At 64.9% G+C, this 5000-nt stretch overlaps 1 non-coding gene across 1 annotated transcript; it reads left to right on the forward strand.

The window, feature by feature from the left end:
- The first annotated feature begins 2618 nt into the window (after positions 1 to 2618).
- On the forward strand, positions 2619 to 2737 carry LOC141979717 (5S ribosomal RNA). The gene has a single exon (XR_012637111.1). It is a non-coding gene; the product is annotated as a 5S ribosomal RNA (ribosomal RNA).
- Positions 2738 to 5000: the final 2263 nt, after the last annotated feature.

The raw sequence follows: 5000 nt of genomic DNA on the forward strand, positions 1-5000 counted from the left end.
GGCGGTACGTGGGTCCCACCGACAGCCGACGGAGGCTCCAGCACCCGGGGCCCGCGCCCCGGAGCGTGCCTGGAGGAAGGACCGTCGGGCACGGCGGGGGACCGCAGCGCGCCCCTGCTCGCTCTCGCGACGTGTTTGGCCCTGCCGAGCCTCGCGGCTCCCTGGGTTTTCGGACCCCTGGGTGGGCTGCCGGAGCCGCTCGACCTCGCAGGGCGGAGATCTCGGCCGGCTGGCCCCACGGCGCGGAGGGCCGGGCACGCGCCCGGGCCCCCCCCCAAAGGAGGAAAGTCCCAATCGGCCCCAGGATCCGGGGACGCGAAGAGGAAGAGGGACCCGATCCGCCTGAACGCCAGACGCCCCCTGCGGTCGGGGGCGCCGGCCCGCGAAGGACCCTTCCCGTCGCGAACGTGAGCGCCACATCGATCGGAAGGCGAGAGAGGAGCGGGCCCCCCCTCCCTCCGGGGGGCGCCGACAGTCGGAGTTCGCATCCCGGCCACCGGGCCTGCACCGGGGGTGCGAGGGGACGACGGGGTCCCCGGAGGAAAAGAGCCGGAAAAGGGGGGGCTCGGGGGGGCCGGGGGCCGCCCCACCTGCCAACGTGCCCCTGTCCCCCCTCACAAGATCGGGTACAACGCGCAGATTGGTCCCCGAGGCTCATCTCTGGTTCTCACAGGTTCCGAAAAACCTGTTCTCAGAAATCTCCTCGCACCCGTCAAAATGAACTAGTCGAAAAATCCAACCGCCAATTTAGGGGGACCAATCTGAAATCCTATCCGACCTCCTGGTTCTCTCGGTCGGCCGAGGGCACTTTTGGCGACCCCATCCGGACTTCCGTGAGACTGCCGGCCATCAGGTCAACCCGTCACTTGAATGGGGTTGACCTGATGGCCGAGCAGGGACTTAGACATTTTTTCAGCCTTTTCCTCGGGTTGACCTGGTGTCCCGGGGGGACTTAGACATTTTTTTCAGCCTTTTCCTCCGGGTTGACCTGGTGTCCCGGGGGGACTTAGACATTTTTTCAGCCTTTTCCTCCGGGTTGACCTGGTGTCCCGGGGGGACTTAGACTTTTTTTCAGCCTTTTCCTCCGGGTTGACCTGGTGTCCCGGGGGGACTTAGACTTTTTTCAGCCTTTTCCTCCGGGTTGACCTGGTGTCCCGGGGGGACTTAGACATTTTTTTCAGCCTTTTCCTCCGGGTTGACCTGGTGTCCCGGGGGGGGGGACTTAGACTTTTTTTCAGCCTTTTCCTCCGGGTTGACCTGGTGTCCCGGGGGGACTTAGACTTTTTTTCAGCCTTTTCCTCCGGGTTGACCTGGTGTCCCGGGGGGACTTAGACTTTTTTTCAGCCTTTTCCTCCGGGTTGACCTGGTGTCCCGGGGGGACTTAGACATTTTTTTCAGCCTTTTCCTCCGGGTTGACCTGGTGTCCCGGGGGGACTTAGACTTTTTTTCAGCCTTTTCCTCCGGGTTGACCTGGTGTCCCGGGGGGACTTAGACTTTTTTTCAGCCTTTTCCTCCGGGTTGACCTGGTGTCCCGGGGGGACTTAGACTTTTTTTCAGCCTTTTCCTCCGGGTTGACCTGGTGTCCCGGGGGGACTTAGACATTTTTTTCAGCCTTTTCCTCCGGGTTGACCTGGTGTCCCGGGGGGACTTAGACTTTTTTTCAGCCTTTTCCTCCGGGTTGACCTGGTGTCCCGGGGGGACTTAGACATTTTTTTCAGCCTTTTCCTCCGGGTTGACCTGGTGTCCCGGGGGGACTTAGACATTTTTTTCAGCCTTTTCCTCCGGGCTGACCTGGTGGCCGAGCGTCTCGCCGTCCGCGGCCGGAGCTAGAGATGCCCCCCCCCCCCAGGCCAGCCTGCGAAGCCGCGGCCAGGATCGGGCCCCTGGAAGTCTGACTAAAAATTTTCACCGACCCCAAAAACGGTTAGGGGGGGCCTCATAAAGCCTCCGGAGCGGAAAAAAAAAAAAACGGAAAAAAGGATCGGGCCCACCCGAGGCAGGGGAGTCAGTAAGGGAAAGGGGACGAGGCGGCCCGGAGCCGGGTGCCGGCGGCCAGGATCGGGCCCCTGGAAGTCTGAAAAATTTTTTTCACCGACCCCCAAAGTGGTATTGGGGGGGGCTCATAAAGCCTCCGGAGCGAAAAAAAAAAACGGAAAAAAGGATCGGGCCCACCCGAGGCAGGGGAGTCAGTAAGGGAAAGGGGACGAGGCGGCCCGGAGCCGGGTGCCCGGAGCCGGGTGCCCGCGGCCAGGATCGGGCCCCTGGAAGTCTGAAAAAAATTTTTTCACCGACCCCCAAAGTGGTGTTGGGGGGGGCTCACGAAGCCTCCGGAGCGGAAAAAAAAAAACGGAAAAAAGGATCGGGCCCACCCGAGGCAGCGGAGTCAGTAAGGGAAAGGGGACGAGGCGGCCCGGAGCCGGGTGCCCGGAGCCGGGTGCCCGCGGCCAGGATCGGGCCCCTGGAAGTCTGAAAAAAAAATTTTCACCGACCCCCAAAGGGGTGTTGGGGGGGGGCTCATGAAGCCTCCGGAGCGAAAAAAAAAACGGAAAAAAGGATCGGGCCCACCCGAGGCAGGGGAGTCAGTAAGGGAAAGGGGACGAGGCGGACCGGAGCCGAGTGCCTACGGCCATACCGGACGGAAGGCCCCCGATCCCGTCCGATCTCGGAAGGTAAACCGTCCCGGGCCTGGCTAGTACTTGGATGGGTGACCGCCTGGGAATCCCAGGTGCCGTAGGCAGCTTTTCCCGCTGCGAGCCAGCTCTCTCCTTTTCTGGGGAACAAGGGCAGGGTCGCCCTGCCAGGGGCCCTGGGGCTGAAGTCCCTGCCGGCCACCAGGTCAACCCGGAGCCTGCCCCTCTGCGGCCAGCAGGTCAACCCCATACCGGCAGGGGGTTGACCTGGTGGCCGGGAAGCAGAGCGGCCAGCAGGTCAACCCCATACATTCAGCGGGTTGACCTGGTGGACGGGAAGGAAAGCGGCCAGCAGGTCAACCCCATACTTTCAGCGGGTTGACCTGGTGGCCGGGAAGGAAAGCGGCCAGCAGGTCAACCCCATACATTCAGCGGGTTGACCTGGTGGCCGGGAAGGAAAGCGGCCAGCAGGTCAACCCCATACATTCAGCGGGTTGACCTGGTGGCCGGGAAGGAAAGCGGCCAGCAGGTCAACCCCATACATTCAGCGGGTTGACCTGGTGGCCGGGAAGGAAAGCGGCCAGCAGGTCAACCCCATACATTCAGCGGGTTGACCTGGTGGCCGGGAAGGAAAGCGGCCAGCAGGTCAACCCCATACATTCAGCGGGTTGACCTGGTGGCCCGAAAGCAAACCGGCCACCAGGTCAACCCGGAGCCTGCCCCCGCGGGCAGGGGCCAAGCGGACCCCCCTCCGCCCGGGCTTGCCCTGCTCCGAGCCGGGGCTTAATCCCCGTCCGGCCACCAGGTCAACCCGGAGCCTGCCCCTCTGCGGCCAGCAGGTCAACCCCATGCCGGCAGCGGGTTGACCTGGTGGCCGGGAAGGAAAGCGGCCACCAGGTCAACCCCATACTTTCAGCGGGTTGACCTGGTGGCCGGGAAGGAAAGCGGCCACCAGGTCAACCCCATACTTTCAGCGGGTTGACCTGGTGGCCGGGAAGGAAAGCGGCCAGCAGGTCAACCCCATACATTCAGCGGGTTGACCTGGTGGCCGGGAAGGAAAGCGGCCAGCAGGTCAACCCCATACATTCAGCGGGTTGACCTGGTGGCCGGGAAGGAAAGCGGCCAGCAGGTCAACCCCATACATTCAGCGGGTTGACCTGGTGGCCGGGAAGGAAAGCGGCCAGCAGGTCAACCCCATACATTCAGCGGGTTGACCTGGTGGCCGGGAAGGAAAGCGGCCAGCAGGTCAACCCCATACATTCAGCGGGTTGACCTGGTGGCCGGGAAGGAAAGCGGCCAGCAGGTCAACCCCATACATTCAGCGGGTTGACCTGGTGGCCGGGAAGGAAAGCGGCCAGCAGGTCAACCCCATACATTCAGCGGGTTGACCTGGTGGCCGGGAAGAAAAGCGGCCAGCAGGTCAACCCCATACATTCAGCGGGTTGACCTGGTGGCCGGGAAGGAAAGCGGCCAGCAGGTCAACCCCATACATTCAGCGGGTTGACCTGGTGGCCGGGAAGGAAAGCGGCCACCAGGTCAACCCCATACATTCAGCGGGTTGACCTGGTGGCCGGGAAGAAAAGCGGCCAGCAGGTCAACCCCATACATTCAGCGGGTTGACCTGGTGGCCGGGAAGGAAAGCGGCCAGCAGGTCAACCCCATACATTCAGCGGGTTGACCTGGTGGCCGGGAAGGAAAGCGGCCACCAGGTCAACCCCATACAGGCAGCGGGTTGACCTGGTGGCCCGAAAGCAAACCGGCCACCAGGTCAACCCGGAGCCTGCCCCCGCGGGCAGGGGCCGGCATACCCCCGTCCGTCCGGGGTCGCCCTGCCCCGGGCTCCGGGCTTAAGTCCCGAGCGGCCACCAGGTCAACCCGGAGCCTGCCCCCGCGGGCAGGGGCCGGCGGACCCCCGTCCGTCCGGGGTCGCCCTGCCCCGGGCTCCGGGCTTATTCCCCGTCCGGCCACCAGGTCAACCCGGAGCCTGCCCCCGCGGGCAGGGGCCAGGCGGAGCCCCGTCCGTCCGGGGTCGCCCTGCCCCGGGCTCCGGGCTTAAGTCCCGAGCGGCCACCAGGTCAACCCGGAGCCAGCCCCCGCGGGCAGGGGCCGGCGGAGCCCCGTCCGTCCGGGGTCGCCCTGCCCCGGGCTCCGGGCTTAATTCCCGTCCGGCCACCAGGTCAACCCGGAGCCTGCCCCCGCGGGCAGGGGCCAGGCGGACCCCCGTCTGTCCGGGGTCGCCCTGCCCCGGGCTCCGGGCTTAATTCTCCTCCGGCCACCAGGTCAACCCGGAGCCTGCCCCCGCGGGCAGGGGCCAGGCGGACCCCCGTCCGTCCGGGGTCGCCCTGCCCCGGGCTCCGGGCTTAATTCTCC

The sequence above is a fragment of the Natator depressus genome, chromosome 28 (assembly GCF_965152275.1).
Source record: "Natator depressus isolate rNatDep1 chromosome 28, rNatDep2.hap1, whole genome shotgun sequence".
Classification (NCBI taxonomy): Eukaryota; Metazoa; Chordata; order Testudines; family Cheloniidae; genus Natator; species Natator depressus.